The sequence below is a fragment of the Dermacentor andersoni genome, chromosome 1 (assembly GCF_023375885.2).
Source record: "Dermacentor andersoni chromosome 1, qqDerAnde1_hic_scaffold, whole genome shotgun sequence".
NCBI classification, from domain to species: Eukaryota; Metazoa; Arthropoda; class Arachnida; order Ixodida; family Ixodidae; genus Dermacentor; species Dermacentor andersoni.
In genome coordinates, this window is record NC_092814.1 from 315889891 (window position 1) to 315909948 (window position 20058).

General features: G+C 46.6%; 2 long non-coding RNA genes across 2 annotated transcripts in view; one reads left to right on the forward strand and one right to left on the reverse strand.

Annotated features, from left to right (window-relative positions):
* The window catches only part of LOC140214086 (uncharacterized), a 93225-nt gene extending 91463 nt beyond the window's left edge, over nucleotides 1-1762 (forward strand). Inside the window, exon 3 of the long non-coding RNA XR_011891004.1 lies at nucleotides 711-1762. This is a non-coding gene — a long non-coding RNA (uncharacterized lncRNA). The remainder of the gene's footprint in view (nucleotides 1-710) is intronic.
* Nucleotides 1-20058, reverse strand: part of LOC129380998 (uncharacterized) — a 161053-nt gene that overhangs the window by 119406 nt on the left and 21589 nt on the right. The gene's annotated exons all lie outside the window — the stretch shown is intronic.

A 20058-nucleotide genomic window follows, 5' to 3' on the forward strand; every position in this document is an offset into this window, starting at 1 on the left:
CTGAATTCGTGGAGGCAGTTGCGCAAATGCGAATAATGTAGGCGGTTCGCATCGCACCTGTACGCGCTTGAGCGAGCGTTTACGCGAGCCAAACGTTTGATAGCGCTTTGGAAGGATTAAGGTTGTTGTGTGTTTAGATTCTGCTTTGCTCGACGAAATATGTTTCGTGCGTCGTTGTGTCTCGTGCAAGTTTTTTCCCCATAGCTGTGTGCTCTGCTATACTAGAGTGAATACAAATGGAAATTGGTATGTGGGAAGGTCCTCACGAAAAGAAACCCGTGTGTATGTGCTAATACCCTTGGCGAAAGAAAAAGAAAATGCGACAATGTTCCTTCTCTTCTTTTTTTTTTTGAGTATTGCTTAGCCCCGCACATAGGAGTAGCCGGCGCCAATAAGGGGGCCGACCACTGCTTTAATGTCATGTGAATATTAAAAAGAAAAAGAAAAGAAGCACGTCGTAGGTCCTCTGGCCGTGAGTGAGGCGAGGTGATGGAAAGAGGCTCGAGCGAGTTGTCTGACGTGCACTCCGAACGATTCCATAGCAGTGTGAGTCGTGACAGGGTATAGTCTTGCTCTCGGAACCGTGGCTGGTATGCACTTTCTGGCTGACGATAAAGTTGCGACGCTCGTTAACTTGCTCCCCTCTCGAAGATTACTTGATTTGCCTCCCTCCCACCTCTGTCTTTTTTTTCTTCTTCTTCTTCTTCCAGGACTGACATTCGGTCCGAAAGACACGAATTTACCGTGGCATTTCCGAGGCGACTACGGGTCCAAACGTCCATGAAACAACCAGTTCCATATAAACACGCTGGATTCCTCCCAGTGGTCTCGTCTCGGAAGTGTGTGGACGCGGGCATTCTACGAAGCCTATACATACACCTTCAACGGCGGCCGGTTTGAATGGCAGTAAAAAATATTATTTTGAAAAAAGAAAACGTTTCCGCTTGTCACATTTTCATGACATTTTATTGCCGCTGCGGGTTCTACACTACGCGTGAAACAAGACACACTTTTCAGTCCGCGCACGCCGAACCACGCAGTCGTTAGCCGAACGGATGTAGCATCGTCCGGCAATCGCTAAGCAAATGACTACATTCAGATTTTAGCAGTATACCGAAGCGCGTTCTCTCGGTTCCACACGAAAAAGGCCACGCAAGCTGAAGAGGAAAGGTAGTCCGCGTGATAACGCCACCGGCGCGGTTGAAGGAATGCGCAATACTACAAGGAGCTTCCCCGCTGAATTCGCGCGTCTGGTGCAATATATGTGGTATACATTCACGGACATGCACATCTGCCAACAAGAAAAAAAAAAAAAGGAAGACCCACAGACATTCGACCTTGCTGGCTCCTTGCCACTACACTCCAGTAGCCGTCCTTGTTAAGAAGCATAATCATCACTCGGAAGATCGAATGTATACTGCGGCTGGGCGCCACTTGACGCATGGCCTGTCAGTAACTGTAAGCAACCCCCCTCTCCCCTAAGCTTAATGTCACATCTGAGTCAGCAAGCGTGCAAAAAAAACAGGCCGCCATGGGTGTATTTGCGCACCGAGTGAGTTAGTGCCCGCGTTAGTTATGTGCGGTGGGTCTCCACTGGAATCCGTTGGCGACGAAGGCGATCTTTCGAGGGCTGAATAATTTATGAACTGACGACTCCGTGCACGCTTTTCCTGCAGGCTGCTCATTACATGCTCAAGGCGAGGGTCGATTCAGGTAACGGATTGGAAAGGTCGGTGGGATGCGCATGCGCGCAGTGAACACGAGACAGAGATCAACACTGCGTGTCGTCCCACGACAGTGGTTATAGGTCCCGAGAAATTAAAGTAGCGATGCAACGAAACAACACCAAGAAAATGTGAAAGATGTCCGCGGAGGGTGACCTGAGGGGGGACTGATTCGATTTGAAGTGAATAAGCAACGAAAGAGCGATTACAGCAGACTTAGAACGCACCGCCTCGAAACATAACGGAAGGATTGCGCCATTTATTTAACTGCGCATATTATTTCGTTACAGTCGCTTTATTCAACAGCCACCCTTTCAAAGAAAACTACGAGGTTTAAGTTAGCTTAACTTTTAAATGCCTACGGAGTCTAAGTGACAAATATCACAGTGGGGGCTTTGCTTATTGTTGATGCAAAATTTCTTCGTTCGCCGCCTGAAAGACACTTTTTTCTCACTTCTTAACGCTTTTCCCCGAAACATGGCGTCTCCTTGTCAAGAAAAGTGCAGACGTATCGAAATAAATTCGCTTTTCGCTGTCTCTGCATCTCACATAGGCTGTGCAGCTGCGTGGCTTCTCGACACCTGTCGTGACGCGACAGACTGTACATCGAATTGCTCCTTCACACTTGCCAGCTCTGCTAATGTCATCGGGTATAAACCTGCTGGCATGCCGCCGAATCCGCCGCCAGAGTTTTTGTATCAAACGCGGGAAACTTATCACCTGGGGAAACGAAGAACTTGCTTTGGCCACGAACCGAGGGGGAGGCATTCACTCTCGCTATATGGTTCTACGCAGTTGGTACACCCCAGAAAACGCATTCATTAACCCGACTGCCGTGAACATCTGCACACACGCTTAGAGGCCCATATATATATACTCGCAGCTGTGAGCGTCGATGTCAACGCACTTCTTCAGCAAGACGTGCAGCGCAATGCCAACCATCTTGCACTGTAATGCAATATGCATCAGGCGCGGCTGCCTCGACGTACATTCGGGACACGGCGAACAAATTGAGGTTTACAGATTCCAGGGTGCAATGCTTTTCCTTAGCGAGGCGCCATGAATTTAAGAAAAAGAAGAAAGAAAAAGCGTGGTTATTATGCGATTTCGACCTCCTGGACAGAACTGTACTTGCCGTATAAAAGCAGCCGGTACCTATAGCGTCGCCTTAACAAGCAACCGTACACGTTTCTGATCATTCGCGTTCCGATCACGTCGAATTCACACCTGGAAACAGGATGGAAAGGCGGAGATAGAGCGGCCTACGATAGCTCCGACGATGTGTGCTATTTGCTTGCCGGTGTTGCGTCAAGCTGCCCGTGGTGCGGCGAATGCCGAAAATTGTGGTCGGAGATTAGTTAGCCTCCGCTATGATGGCGAAGTTGTTTTCTTTCTTTCTCTTTTTTGCCTCCGTATGCACAGAAAAAAAATCGTGTTTGACGCTAAGTCGGACGCGCGTGACTGTGTGAGGAACTTTACGTTTTGTGCTGGTGACGTGCACGCGCACGTTGTGTTCCGTATTCTCAGCTTTTCGCTCCTTTTCGTTAACCGGTGCACGAGTATTAACTTAGGCGCGCTTGAAGAGGCACCTGCACGTGTTTTAATGATGCGCATTTGCGTCCTCGCAGCCACATGTTAGACTGGTTTCTTCAATTGCAAATCACTGCTCTGCGCCCATGGACTCCGTTCCTATATTTGAGCCAAATTTTCGCAACCTAAAGAGCAGGCGATACGCAGGCATTTTTAATCGCGATCAGTCATGTTGACCTTCCTGAGGACATCTGTAGTATATGAACATAAAGAAGCGAAGATCGGTGGGCTAATTCTGCCATTCTGGACGTTATAAATATGAAAACACTTTTCAATGCTCGTCCTGTCATTTCCATATACCAAGATATACTAATCAGTCAAATCCGTACTTATCTGAAAATGTCTTACCTCGCTTTCCTTTTTTCTCATAACAACCGGTATTGGTAGTGGTTGGTGGTGGTTACAACATATTTATTGAGGATCATGGTGTTGTCTTAGGGTGGCCCCTGTTGGGGGCGACTCCCTCGGCCCAAGTGACGATTTTCATTTGTTCCCCGAGCTCGGCGGCAGTCCTAAGTAAGGCCTTCCAGGTAAGTTTGTAGAGGGCTGGAAAGAGCGTTTTGGGGGGAGGCGAAGCTCTACATCCCCAGAGGATGTGGTCTTGTATTGCCAATTCGTTCGTGTTACAATTTTGACATATGGGGTTAAATTCGCCATTGGTGATAGTGAATGACATGGGCTGCAGGACACACACTGCTTCATTTCGGATCAGCAGAAAGTCAATGCACGCCACCTCATTGATAAATCCCATTTCTCAGGGTTCACAGCGTACATAAGAGAGAGAGAGAGAGAGAGAGAGAGAGCTTTTTTATTGAAAAGCCATGAGATGTATGGGACGTATGGACCACCATAAAAGTGGCGAATACGGATTCAAGAATATCAACAGCTAATGCAACTACACTCAGATACTTTGTATATATGTCATGCAGTTGGCGAGTTCGTAAACATATATATATATATATATATAGCGTTCTGGCCGATCTATTTCTTGCGGTTGCCAGTTAGTGATGATTGTAGTGATGGGACGCAAATACTTTAAACTACAGTTCCTCGTTACCAGCTCGGTAGGGATCCCTATACTAGAGTCCATCCATAATGCTGGCCGCAAAATATGCGCGAGTAGACAAAGAGAACACACTCGTATATAACGTTCGCTTCTCGCGCAAGCGGAATGCTCAAACGTGACGATGCAACAGTGCGTTGCCATGTAGGTGTAGGTACCCTCCCTGTAGTTTAATAGCGCTCGTCTAGGTTGTTTTGTACGAGCGCAAAATTTATGAAAGCGACGGGTGAACTTAATGGCACGGCAGTGCACAGACGACGGGACGAGAGCGCAGCCTCTTCGGGTCTAACAAACGATTACTTCCCACAGGCGCACACCTGGAGCGCGTGGTTACTGTGCTCCGTGCAAAACTGCCAGGCCGCTTTTGGTCGTAAATGCCAGTTGGTTAACGGGGAAAATGGTTACTCATCCTGAGGACAGAAATATATTAACCCTCGATCGCGCTGTTCTTTTTCGTTTTTTCGTTCTCTTTCTTTTCTTTTTCGTGCTTTTTTTTTTTTCGTGCTACTTTGCACGAAATAGGAAAACAAAGTTCAGCAATGCCTTGCTGTGGTGGAGAAGCGCAAAACAGTGATCGATGCCCGCGTGGAAATAATAATAGTAGTGCTCCGTTAACGCAGGTGTTTTCGCAACAAAATCCACGCATGCAGGTTCAGTGCAGGTCGTCCTATAGAGTCTCAGAATGGATAGCTGCGAGAGTTGGCATATGCCATAATATAATTGGTTGCAGCATGATAATACTCAGACGTAGTTAAAGCACAAGATCATGCGCGCACGCACGCACGCACGCACGCACGCACGCACGCACGCACGCACACACACACACACACACACACACACACACACACACACACGCGCGCGCGCGCGCGCTCAAATATATAATATGTGGGACGTGGTTACGACTTTCGAAAAGCGGGCCCTACGGTTCCCCTCCTTCTCGTTTATATATATATGCATATATATATTGGGCTGCGCGATTATTCGAAATTACGAGTACGAATCCAACTGTCCCTGCTATAGTGTACTCGTATTCGATTCGAGAATTCACTATTCGAAGTTCTAGAATATATCAGGAATAACAACACTGCTTCGAGTCTCGAGGGAGAGACAACGGCGGATGTGAAAACTGTTCCCAAGGATTCTACCGAAGGAGAGCTGGGGTTGAAGCGCTGGGACACCAGTTTCTTTGCGAACGCACGGGGCAGGCACACTCTTAAACAAATGTACACCCTTTGGGTCGTATCTTTCCACACAGCAATAATCGTCATCTGTCTTGTCCGCATTTCCTTTCTTTAACGCGGCGAACCCGGTACTTCCAAGTGGCCAACGGCACGCGTGTTATCAGCATGACAACAGGAAAGTAGCGAGCTTTCAAGAAAGGAAACGCAAGCAAGACAGATGACGATTATTGTTGCGTGGAAAGATACGATCTAAAGGGTGTACATTTGTTTAAGAGTGTAGCAGCTGCTCAATAACTCCCAAATAACTCCCTGTAGTTCAATAAGAATGGCTCGCATTAACGCAGCCCTTATAGGAATGTGTGTCAACTTACTATTTGGCGAGTCTTACCATATATATATATATATATATATATATATATATATATATATATATATATATATATATAACTAAGGTGGAAAGCTGGGCGAGCTGGAATTGATGAAATCTTTGCACCCGAGCGGAAAGAACACACTTCTCACTTTCAACGAACAGAACAATGTACATGTATCGGGTAAGGTGCTGTTCCCATGTCTCGGAATCATTGATATGGTGCCCAAAATAACAAAAAGCAGTTTCTCATTTACAAACTCCTCAGTTGCCATGAAGCTTATAGTTGGTATTCGAACAACGAGTTATATATGAAGTGCTTGAATCATAGGGCGCACGAAACGAAAACATTTTTTTTTTCGATGTATACATGTGCGCGTGCGTTATAATATATATGTATAGTTTTTCAATTGTGAGCCAGTCTTGTCCACGTCTTCGAATTAACGAGCAGAAACAATAGAGTCGACCTCCTTCGTGTCAGACAAGCGGTTCTTGTATCGCACTACTCCAGTGTTGCTTAATTTGCGTAGTCTAAATAGCTTATAAATTACAGTTTATAAATGACTATTTTGCCCAGTTAGACAAGTAAATGCGACCAAATCGATCATGCAGTCTTCGCCTACAGCTATAAACTGACAATATATGGTCCGCTAAGGATACGTATACCATTGTGAGCGCCCATTCATGCGCATATATGTTGAAAATGCAAAGGCAGGAGTAGATTTTAATGAAGAGAAAGGAGGAGAGGTCGGCCTGGAGAGCGTGTCTCTAGCCTGCTACTCCTTATTGGGGTAAGGGGAAGTGGGAGATACATGGAAAAGAATGTGGCCGGTGATTACGATATGGTACAGTGAGCTGACATGTATACAATGTTGTCAAATACCTGGATGCGCGCTGTAGACACACTACACGCAGGAGTAATCTTGCCTGCACGAAGCGTTATCGCGCAAACACATTCCGCACTGTCTTCACGTTTCGCAGGTCCTAGAGACGACCGTCTAAGCCAGTCTCGCATAGAAAGTTCAAGAGTGATTTTATGGTGCGTTGGGCATGGTCAACTCTTCTTCACGCGCCTAATATATTTTCTTCCCAAAAAGGGCGGGAGTCCAAGCAGTCAACACTATAGACTTAAGTGTCCTTCGCTGGGCCGTATAATGAGTGCACACGCAAAGTACGTGAGCTATTGTCTCGGGAGTGTCACAGACGCTACATTCAGGGGTTCCCGTTCTCGTCCAATCTTGTGAAGGTATCGGCGAGTGTACGGCCACACCGAGCCGTAATCGATGGATGAGTGTTTCCTGGCCTCTTCGCAACCGAAGTGGAAGCTAGAATCGCAAACCAGCGTCAAGTGGAGGCGCTCTTGCCGATGTTCGGGTTCTCCCGTTGTCGCGCCATAGAGGTTTTGATGGAGTTGTGGAGCAAGGCGTTGATGTCATACTGGTAAAAATGAAGTTTTATCATCTTCCCATCAGTGTGCGCCTTTTTTGCCTCCGCGTCAGCCTGTTCATTGCCAGCTATTCCACAATGGCTAGAAATCCAATGCAGCACGATGGCTTGCCCGGATGAGACGCCTCAGCAAGCAGAGCCATGATGTCATGAACCAGAGGACTATATGCGGTTCTGTAAAGAATGAGAAAATAGCTAGCCAACGTGGCGCTAATATTGCAATAAATAAATAAATAAATAAATAAATAAATAAATAAATAAATAAATAAATAAAGAAAGAAAGAAAGAAAGAAAGAAAGAAAGAAATACCAGAAGTCATCTACACCCCTTAACAGCACCGAGAGCCAGCGCGTTCACATGACGGGAAAGTATTAAAGGAAACATTGCGACAGGTCGGTCGATTGGAGTATATACACGAACTTCAACTGTGTAAATTTTGCGAAGGGACATGCAGTCGTTGCTTAAATAAGAAGTTACTGAAATTAAGGTTAGCCTGAAGATAGTGATGCAAATCCGCGGGCATATTTTTTCTTTTTTGGCAGCTTTCAGCCATTAATCACGTAGATTCGGCAGGTATGAACAATAATTTTAAATGAGATACGTACACGGTGCCTGAACTAATCCAGCACAAGCGAAGGCTATTGTATGTATATAGAATGTGGCGCTACTATAAGACTTCATTTTTTTTTTTTTCATGTAAGAGGGCGTGCTCTGGTAACTCTTTTTCAGGTCCTTGTTAATAAGGTACTGTCGCGTCATCTTTTGTCTCGTCTTAATTTGCGTGCATCGATGGAGAACACTGCCGAGAGGCAATTTTAGCAACGTGCAAGGCTTTAAAGGTGTACTAAGTACATTACACCATTGGTCGCTCCTGATAGATCAACGGCAGCCGTGACAGGGCATCTTCACGTATTGTGCACCACACCCACACCCTCACTCCTCATTGTACTTTTGAAACTGACGAAAGTAACCAGCAGAGCTGCGTAGGCGTCGACCTTTCTATAGTATACCCTTCACAACATAACGGAAAATAACAGATTTGAGGAAATACTCTTGCCTTCATGAATTTGTGAATGATTAACGAAGATATAGTCTGCTTAGACGAGAAGGCACTGCTTCGATCAATGCCAAGCGTACAAGCCTCCGATAAATTCCGTATCGACAAAACGTCCAATACGCGAACGGCTCTTGCCTTTCCTTTTGTTTTCTTTACCTCGTTAAACATTTTGTCGACTTTCAACTGGAAGCAATTGCCCAGGTGTGCCAGAGGCTTTGCACGTTGGAAAGGCGAAACAAATTTGCAGCTACGTGTTATAGCAAAGGTGTCGTTGCCGCAGAAAGCTTCGATTTGTATCTGTTCTCGACTGCGGAAAGTAGCCCGAGGCTACGACCTCGCGCCAGGTCCCACGATAGCAGAACCAAGGCGATCATTAAAAAAAGAAGAAGAAAAAAGGAAGACCCCCGTCATTCCTTTGCGCACAAACCCGGCTGAACGAAAAGCAGCGCAAGCTAAGAACGCTGCCTCCCACCCAAGCACGGCGAGCGAAGAGCCAGCAGCTGCAGAAAGCCGCAGCCACGCGGTCACTGCGCAGCAAAACAAGTCCCGCGCAAAATTCGAGACCTCACTCTTTAGAATCCAGCGGGCAATCACCACTAGTCGGATACTTCCAAGGTCTGGCGTGAGCTTTCGAAATCAATTCGCACGGTATAGGAGCCGTAGGTTATTTTTTGTTTTGTTTTTCTTTTTCTTCAATAAGAACGCAAGAAAGAAAAGATAACGAAAACAAGCGATTGCTTTTCGCCGTCGGATCGTCGAGTTCATTAACGTGTTCTCGGTGTAATTATTATTGCGTGGTGTGCTAGCTCTGAGCTTGAGAGTATAGAAGCAACAAGAAATAAAACACGCGGACTTCGGGAGAATACGGAAAGTTCAAGGAGAAAAAACAGCTTCTCTACGGGGGACGGCCATCTGCCGCTGAACCCCGCGCACTGCGCGCTTTCACGGACACGCGGCGCCATCCATCGGCGGAAACGCGCAAGAGCCCGCGTGCGCCCCTGCGCTAGACCGAGTGGCGGGTCGGAATTTTCCCTTCGGACACCGACTCACCGAGGTCGACAAAAGAAAGCAGGCCAGCATTGCGACATCATACATACAGGGACGTGTACCTGCACGTGTCTTGTGAACGCAGAGGTCATGGTAGCGAAATAATGAGTCGAAGGGCGACAGACCGTACGCACACTTTTATTTATCCCCACCACAATGCCTGGAAGTGCAGCGTAATTGTGCGCTGTGTCACGTGTTCGAAATTCCTGAAGGTGATAACCCTCTCGAGTAGACGGCAGTCCTAAACTTCAAAGGCGGCGAATAGTTGCCGTGAAGGCCCTCTTGGCTCTAGTAAATATATTCGTTCCGTTGTGGCCGAAACGTGTTTCTATCGTCAGTTTCTGACACCCAAAGATTACAACCCCCCCCAAAGCCGGAAAATTTTACAATAAATATGCCACTGTTTCTCTTGCGCCGCGGTGTGAACAGTAGCCACGATTGCGTAACAGTGCTCTGACGGAGCGGGCGCCGCACTTCATCAAGTGAATGACGATCAAAGATCGAAGAAAATTGGGAAGGGCTGGCGAGCTACACCACAGCGGAAATATCTTCTTCCTGCAGATTACTGTTGCACTGAGCGCGTCCCATTGCTCCGATTTCACTGCATAAATGTTAGCCGAGTATTAAACTATTGTTCGAGAGTTGAAATGTAGTTAACGCCAACGGCGGATATGAGAAGTATTCGCATGCACGTCATGCAAGCCAGACCTTGTTTTTTTTTTTTTTTTTCGACTACATTAGATAACAGGCGACTACTGGCTCTCAGAATAAATTAAGAATTCATTATTAACCTTATTAACAGCCTTAAAACCACGCAACGCTAGACTCCACCACGAGCGAAGAAAACGTAGTCGGAAAGATCTCTGTAAGCAACTTAATTTATTTGCGTTAATCAACGTTCGACACATTTGTGGTATTTGCGAAGTTCTCTCCCTTTAGCTCCTACTTCACACATTCCCGTTTATCGTCGACGGCAGGAGACCAGACGCAATGCCAATGTCCGCTGAAGCGACAGCTTTCGCGGACAGCTGAATGATTAAATACATACTTTCTCCTTTATCGAACTGTCCATCTATTTCTATACACGACTTCGTTTATTTCTATACACGAATTCACTTAACGAGGCACATGACCAAAGGGCCAGCCAGAGACACTAAAACGGAATATTAAGCTCCTGAGATGACAAAAAGATCACCGTAGCCGTGCGAGAGAATAAGGCTTGAGAAACCAGAAAGCACGCGCATACGACAGATGGGTGGCGATGCCATCTTAATGTTTTTGCACCAGAACCCCCATGACGTCATAGATTTTGACAGCGTCTGCTCGGGTGCACTTAATTATCCGCCGACAAAGTATGATTACACATTGCATTCTAAAGGAAGCAACGACTGAAACGATTAGACTTCAATAATTTTTCGTGCCCCATACAGGGACCTTATTCTCACGAGAAAGAAAGAAAGAAAGAAATAGAGAATGTTCCTTACCCTAGACCTGTTTTGTAAGTGCAAGCCAATCGCGACAATTGACCGTATACTTTAGACAAGGCGGCCGGCCAATAGCAAACGCTTCGTGAATTGGGCGCCTGGTTCGTCTGAATATACGGTGAACGTGAGCTGCAGACCTTGGGGGGCGTTTTTTTTTTTTTTTTTTCGTTTTCGGCCGAATATGAAGTTTACAAGCAATTTGGCGCCACTTACGTTGCGCGCAATGTGCGGCGTAGGTGAGCTTAGTGCGCAGGAAAAGCATGACGAAAGAAGGACGCGGCCAAGTTTGGCACTGCGAAGACGTATACATACGCGTTTACCCGCATCGGGGCCAAAAGTGAGCATTTCGAGCAACTTGTTGTTGGTGTACTTCGATGACGCAAATGTCTTTTTTTTTTCGCCATCAATTCATTTCGAGCATGTAAACGTGCTCGACAGCGGCGAACAAAAGAAAGGACGACACACACGCGGCGGATACTTTCAAATGCTTTATTGGAAAACCCTGTCGCCAAATATAGTCAGCTAGACTACATTTAACTACCTTATCAATTCCCCAGGATGCCACAACAGGGGCGGGGGGGGGGGGGGGGGTATTTCGTATGAAGCATAATGTAATATGTAATGTAATAAACTCAGAATCTGAAAAAATAAAACATTTGAAGTAACGTTTAAATGCTCATTATAAATTTTGTGACAGTATCGACAAAAATGAAAGTGTTGTTTAGATACACAATTTGTGACTCTGACTTCCTTGTGACACGTACGCAAGGTCCATTCTGTATGGTACATAGTTGTGGAAATTCGAAATGCATGCGCCGATTGTAGCACTCTTATCACCCGCCGCAGTTCAGTGGCTGTGGCATTGCGCTGCTGAACACGAGACGAGGTGCCGGTTTCGGATCCCTGCAGCGGTGGCTGCATTCAAATGAGGGCGGTACGCAAAAAAAAAAAAAAAAAAAAAAAAAAACGTTCGTCTACCGCGCATTTGGTGTACGTTAAAGAACCCCAGGTGGTGGAAATTATTCCGCAGACCTCCACCGTATACGGCGACCTTGATAACCCTCTGTGCAGTTTCTGAATGTTAAACTCCCGAATTTTAAGACTCCCCGTATCGAAGTATAGACGAGCCTAATTTAGTTCAAATGTGTAGCTTTATAGAACCGTATGTTCACAGCGGTTTTGTCCAAAGGCCTAAACGCGATAACGTTTTTTTTTTTTTAATCGGTCCAATTTCTTCTTTGAATATACTCGAGTTGGACGATCTTGGCGACTCATGCTTATTTTCATTTATTTTTGTGTCATCATAGGGAGTTTGCCTTGTGATCAGCGTAATAAATTGCGAGAAGAGGCGCAAAAACAGTCAAACCTTCTGTCGCCATCATCCACCAGGGCAACGTCCACGCACCTAGGCAGCGTGGCATTCGGCAGCGCGCGGCATTTGAGATGACCTCGAAATGTTTAAAGTTCCGTTATACGCCATTTCTGAAATTCAGTGCGAATCGTGTGAGCTACTATTAATAATAATAAAAAAAAAACTATGCGTCGTTGTCTTTGCGACGTCTTTCTTGGCAGTGACGGCGTCGAGGTCTCCGCATTTTTGTTTCTTTTTTTTTTTTTTTTTTTTGCGATTTGACGGTCAGGCACGCAATCGATATGCTAGAGGATAACGCGTAGCGGAAGACGAACAGTTTTGTATAAAATTTACTTATTGCACACTTATCCGAACATGTGGGTTGTATGTGCATATTTTTTAATTGATGTTTTATGTTATATTATATAATATATAATTGCGATCGCAGTTTTACGGACACTCGAGGCGCACTTGCGCCGTCGCCGTTGGCGTCGTCGTGTTGTCACGGTATAGCCGCGCATGCGCGGCTTGCGCGCGTAGGGTTAGAATTAAGGGTCTCCAGAGACGCGTCTTTGAGTTCGACTGTCAAAAAAAAAAAAAAGATACCGACGAAGCCAAGTGTACGCACCGTCACGCTTCGCTCAATTGGCTCCGCCGCGGAGCCAGGATGGCGTTCAGCTGCTGGGATGCAGCTGCTGTGTGCGCACATCTTAAGAGTTCCTGTTGAGCAGCTGTGTGCCTAAGCACACCAAGGTGTTATACATGTTATACATTTGTCTGAGCGTAAACGGACAGCGAATGTTATTTAAGCTAAGTGCATGCAATCGTTCCTCTGGACGCTGAGAACGGGGCGTTCGACGGTTGTCATTCGCTCACATCTCGTATGCGCCGTTGAGATGCGACGCCTGCAATGTCGCTGGCGGTGCTCCTCGTGATGCCAGCTTTGTCGATCGGCGTCATCAGCTTGCTATCGCTTTCAATGCTCCGCTATCGGGCGAAACCGTCATTTTGTTATGATTATTATTATTTACGCTAGGCTTTCGATGTCCGGCACGCGAGGCCGTAAGTCGCACGATAACCGAACGGAGACCCAAAAGTAACGAGAATTGTTCTTTTTTAAAAAATATCTAATTCGAATATTTATTGAAATTCCTAAACATTTATCCCCTTCTAAGTACTCTGTATGAGACGCGATGGACTTGTCCCGTGGTTTTATTCGTTGTTCGAAACTTTTCAAGCAACTCTTGCAAATAAATGCCCATCGGTGTTTCGGTCGTTCTCTCCATTATGCCCTCCGCGTCTTGTAAACCGTTTCTTTTTAAGCTCTTGTTTCAGTTGGAGAGATAAGTCGCAAGCCTGCAAGGTGCTGTGAGTGGGGCGTGAGAGTGGGGCTGGAGGGGAGGTACCGCTACCATCTCATATTTGTCAGGAAGTGCTGCACGCTCACTGCTGTGTGGACGGGAGCATTGCCGTGGGGCACGCGAGCCACTCATCTGAATTCCACGGATCGGGGCGTTTTTGTTCGAACTGCATCACGCAACCGCTCGGGCACTTCATAGTAAAAAAAAAGTGCCGCTTGAGTGTCTCTGACCATGCGATCCCAATTTATTATAAGATGTTCCGTGCTATATATGTAACGAAGAAAAAGACAGTACGGCGTACGTTGACTTAGCACAGTATACTACCCTATAGCACAGTATGTTAGTGTAATATGCTGTGCTAATTCAACGTACGTCGTACTCTCTTTTTCTTCAGTTTACTACCGGGGCCAGCGTGATTTCCTCAGCCACAACTATATATATATATATATATATATATATATATATATATCCAAGAGGGACCTAAAATTGACTCGCACACGTTTCTTTGACGTAAGCTATCGCAAAACCAACGCAGACATTGACAGGCTCGAAATAAGGGAATGCACTGAGTAGTGTAGCATGTGGACCTGGTGCCAGCCGACGATATTACCTTCCCTCCAGAATCAGGGGGGAAAAAATATTTCTCCTAACTTTTGGGTCACACCTCATATGTTTACAACAAGAAATACGAGAGTGTCATTTCGAAGATGGAATAGCTGACGTACGAGCTTTGAGAGTGGCACGTAATTTCGCCAGAGAAAAGAGCGTTATAGCAAGGGTGTAAGAGTAGGAAACTGCGCATGGGAATAACGTAGCTATTCTATTCAAATTCTACTCCTTTTACGCAGTCTGCTACTGCATCGGCTCTCGTGAACCGTGGATGATATGAGGAACAGAAATGAGCGGAGTGGGTTGAGCCATAGTATTGGCACCAAACCAAACCAAACTCCGAGTAAATTGCCACCCAAGCTAGCCACACGTTCAGGCCAGCTAGCGCTTGTTTTGTGTGGCTTGTTTTGTGCGTGTTCTTTGTGAGAACAGCAACCACTGATATACGTAGTCTTGAATCAGGTGAGATCTCAAATATTCGAAATATGTCTCAAGGCATATTTGGCGAAAGGGACAGAAAATAGAGGCGAATATGGCTCACCATGCACAATAGCACGGTGAATAGAGAAAGCCACAGGAAAAGAAAGTAATGCAGAACACATAGAAGCATCACGTGCCCAATTAACTCCGCAGGGAGTTGAGTATTTATTTTAACAGTTGCATGTTGCCGGAAGCAGCCCTCGAAGATTCACGGAGAAGGGGTCAGTGACATCGTTTCAGATGCGTCGGCGCGTGAGGTGCTCCTGATTAAAAGTTTTTGTTTTCTTAAACTGGTGCTTCTGAAGATGCGTTTTGGCTCTTCCCTGATGCTCAGGAATTTCTGGATCTGGTCGGCGACTTGGGTCTTGCTGCGCTTCGGTTGGTGTTTCCAGTAGACGAGCTCATTGGCTTTAAGCTTGCAGCTAGAACATCCGCATTTGTCGCAGCTGGCGGCACGACCTCTCCTCCTGCTCCACGGATTGGCGTGCAGACACCTCGAAGCGGTTCGAAGGGCATCCGGCACGCGCGCTGCTCGTAGTTCGCATCGCTGTTGAAACTGGCGTGAAAAGTCTCGGCCTCGGTCGAGCCGTCGGCACTCCTCGGTTTGACGACGGATCCGAGCGAACGAGACATGACGACGCATACCCGTGTAAAGCCTTCAGACTCCGAGGGTTCGATCACCGGGACACTGTAGTCGGCGCTTAAGGCGTCCCTGGACCGCTGGACGAGTCTGAAGTCGTCCAGGAGGCTGTGCTCGGCCAATCGCGCCACGAGCAGGATCTTGTCTCCGCCGAGCTGCTCAAACGAAGCTTGAGGAACCTCGAACTTCTGGACGGACTCTTGTTCCCGGGTAGCACGCAAGGTTGCCTCGGCCGAGTTGAGGCTCCCCGGAGCGAGCATTTCCATGAATTTTCAGTATGTCCTGCTCCAGGGGGACAGGTCTTCGACCTTACCGTATCTGATCCCGAGGATACGCTTTCGCCTTCCTGGATTGATCAAAGAGGGCCAGGTTCCCCGCGTTGTCGTCAACAGCGTTTCGACTACTTCTTCTTCTTCTTCGTCTTCTTCTTCTTCTTATCGCGTATGTGGCTCTTGCCCACTACGGGGGACTGGCCAGGAAATCGATGGATTATTCCAATTTATAATGAATAAATTTCCGAATATCTATGGACTTCGCGCTGTATAACGTAGAATTAGCTGTTAAAATAAAGTCAACAAAGTCAGATCGAATGAATAACAGTTAATTTAAAAGTACAAAAAAAAAAGGAAAAGATAGAATTTAGCAGGCTGTGGCCGGCTTAGCAGTGCTTCTTCTTCCGCCTCTTCTATAGTTACGGCATATACCATGAGCAAGGGATTGGTAAAGGAGCTGCGTTGAGGAGGAGAGTAGATTTTAATGAAGAGAAAGCAAGAGAGGTCGGCCTGGAGAGCGTCTCTCTAGCCTGCTACTCCTCACTGGGAAAAGGGGAAGTGGGAATATAGGGAAAGGTAGGTGGCAGGTGATTATGTTATGGTACAATGAGCTACTATATACACGTTGTCCATTACGCGGATGCGCACTGTAAACACAATACATGCGAGAGTAATATTGTCCACAGTTATCGCGTAAGCACATTTCACACTGTCTGAACGTCTCACAGGTTCAATAGAGGCGATCGTCTAAACCAGACTCGCGTAGAAAGCACAAGAGTGACTTTATGGCACGTTGGGCATAGTCAACTCTTCTCCACGCGCCTAAAATCTTTTCTTCCGAAAAGGGGCGCGCGTCCAAGCAGTCAACACTATACTGAAGTGCTCTTCGTTTGACCGCATATTGAGGGCACACGCAAAGTACGTGAGCTATTGTCTCGGGAGTGTGACAGACGCTACAGCCAGGGTCCCGCGCTTGTCCAATCTTGTGAAGCTGCGTTCAATTTTTCATATCAATCTGCGGGCACATAAAACTATAAACCCATGCGCAGTACACCTCTTGTGTCGCAGTACGGATATGCAAGTGCCCGTTTAAGGCTGCTATAAATCTTGCGTCACAGTGGCACATACACATGTTCCAGGGAATGGGTCAGGAATGGGCACATACGCAGTGACACTCACGCAATGACTCGAGCATTGGGATAGGCGAAATATAAGAATTGAACAGAAACAATACATATCATGCGATATGTATATAACAAAAATAGGGTGTCGGTTCATTTTTCTGTTTCTTGTATATGCTATTTGGAACAGGTACGTTTCGGCTATCTATGATCACCATATACTTTTCTTTGGCGAGAAGAATAACGGGATCCGACGGGCTTGATTATGATTATTATTTTTAGTTCGAACCTTACCAAGAAAACAGACAATGAAGCCAGGAAAGAGTAGGAAAATTGACATGTTACGTTAAATTCAAATATCTAAGTAACATCGAGAACGGAGACGGAAACGGAGGAAAAGCAAGCTTGCCGCCGGTGGGAGCCTAATCCACATCTTATATGCGCCAACCACTCGGGAGAACAACAACGAAAATCTTACGCATTACGTGTGCGGTGCTTGAGGCGGCCATCCTTCCGGCCACTTTCGCGGGTAATTGTGTCTTGGGTAATTGGGCAAAAAATTAGCCCGGCAACTGTTATCCAGCGCCTCTCTTGTCAACGCTGTCGCTGTCTTTCTCAATCCTGCCTCCCTCTGGGATTGTGCCACATTTAAGTTTGTTGCCGCCATAAGGGCGTTCATGCCCTTGTATGCAAAAATAACGTTGAATTACGCCGTCCTGTTTAGTATGCTTCCCTGCGTGCTCAATGTGCGATGTAGAAGTCATAATTACATGCGCGCGTGCTTATCCTGCGTCCCTCATCTCCCGGACGCTCTGTAGTTCGGTGGAGGGTGTTCTTATAGTATAGCCAGATGATTAAAAGTTCGAGATGCTTGCTCAAATACGCGCAGTGAGCGCGTGCGTAAAAGTTCTTTCACTGCGCCACCACGTATGCAGTTGTTGCAATGCGTTTACATGCTGCGCACACTTCGCGCGTCACGGAGCTGCTGGCCTGTGTGGCGGTGCTCCTGCATTGTTGCTACACGGGTGCCCTGTATACACACTGCGAGAAGGAGTGCGCTGCTTGGGAGACCCCCCCCCCGAGACAACGGAAGTCCTAGCCACGCCCTGGTCCTCCCATGCGCGAAACTCTGATTGAACTGCGCGCTAACCCGTCGTGGTTGCTCAGTGGCTATGATGTTGGGCTGCTGAGCACGAGGTCGCGGGATCGAATCCCGGCCACGGCGGCCGCATTTCGATGGGGGCGAAATGCGAAAAGCACCCGTGTGCTTAGATTTAGGTGCACGTTAAGGAACCCCAGGTGGTCGAAATTTCCGGAGTCCTCCACTACGGCGTGCCTCATAATCAGAAAGTGGTTTTGGCACGTAAAACCCCATAATTAATTAAACTGCGCGCTGTAAAAGTCCAGACAGTCGACAACGAATAACTCGGCGTGGTCCCGTAAAAATGCGGCACAACTCACCGATGGGGATTGCCGGCCAATAATCTGGTGGCGTGAGAACAGAGAAAGTTTCAAGGTTTTTTTCTACGAAACTTTGAAAGAAGTATAAAAGGGGAGAAGAAGGGCAGAAAAGAAAACGAAATTAGAGAGCATAGTCATAGTGACATGAGCAGAAGGAGGGTAAAAGTAAATGTAAAGTACGACAAGTAAATGAACCGAGAAAGAGAGAACAAAGATTAAAGAAAGATGAACGGTAATACAAAGAGGGTGCTGGCGAGATTCAATAATGCGATTTCCATCGTGGTGTATTCACGAGGGAAAACTATTACTGCATGGAATGCTTCAGATTTCTCGCATGTGCCCACCTGGGCGCAGGTGTCTCTTCACTACAACTTCCTTCCGGAGGACTGCCGCGAGGGATCCGACTACCAGATACACATTTGAAGGCTCTCAACCTCTCAAACGTCTTTAGTGACGATACTGTGGCTGCCTCTGTCTCATAACCTGAACCTGGTCAGCTCACATATCGGAACGATTCCAGCCGCGTAACTCACCTGCCGCGCCAACCGTAAGGCGCGTACGTACCCTTCCCTTTCGTGCGCCCGTAATTCACACCATTTTCGAGATCGGAAAACATCGCGAAACTTAAGCGCACTTAACGGGTGTGTATCGTTCATTTCTTCCTTGTGTCCTTGTCCGTAACGCAGCGCGTTATATGTACCAATGGCACACCAACAGTCCCAAATAGCAACCCTATTTAATGACACGCGAAAATCTTCCGGGAAGAAACAGGGACACTGCGCTGAAAAGTGAAAACAAAAACAAAAACAAAATATTCAGCCGGCTAGTTCTGCTGACTGTACCCCCTAAAAAGGGGCACATTCAATTTGAATGGCTGCGCAACCATGCGGTCCTCTCAAATGCTGTACTGGTAATCCCCGGCCTCACAGAGAGGGAGTCCCATATAATTCAATGATCCAGCGAGTCGATGCATCCATCGGACGAGTAGTGACGCCTGAGAAGTAACATACGAAAAACGCGTCTGACTAAAGTGTCACGCCGAAGAATAAATAGAGTGTACTGTTCGAGTAGGCGGAAAAAGTATAAAAGCAAAAAAAAAATATACGAAAAAAAAAGAAAACCTCGAGCAAGCTTGCGCGGAAAAAGTGAGCCGCACGGCACGAACCGAAAATCGCGAAAGTTTAGTAGCCGCGAATATGCTCAATGTCTCCGATTCGCGCGCGATAGCACTGCATACGCGTGCTTTTATTTCATATTTCGCGGGCTTTCTTTAAACGACGAAAAATATCGCCACTCAGCATCTACGTTGCCACAAAAAAATTGAGTCGGTCGTTTCTGAACCCCCTCTGCAACGCAACGAAACGCATTTGGCCCTAAAGTGAATATTAAGAATTTTGCATAATTCATCATAGTTAAATAACTAATGAAGCGGAATGTAAAAAAAAAAACTATTCTAAGGAGCGCCACATGACGCAAACCATATGCCGTTGGTTTCATTCAGCTGTGGCTAACCACTTTTTTAAAATCCTTGGCACAAGTTACGTGAAGCACCCTGTATATTACTCTCAAGTCATGGTCCTCTTTGCATCAGTTACTGGCGTTTCTTAAAGTAACTTGACGTCGCTTTGTCATCGCTTGCTACACAGATATGGGTATGCGTGTATAGTTGGCGGCATTACTATTGATCTACTTCCCCCTACAGTTGTCCTAATCGGAGATGACCTTCATATTTTTTATCGAGATAGGGAACTTGACAGCGCCATTCGACGCGGTGCTGTCGAAGAACTGGAATGCGGTAAATTTG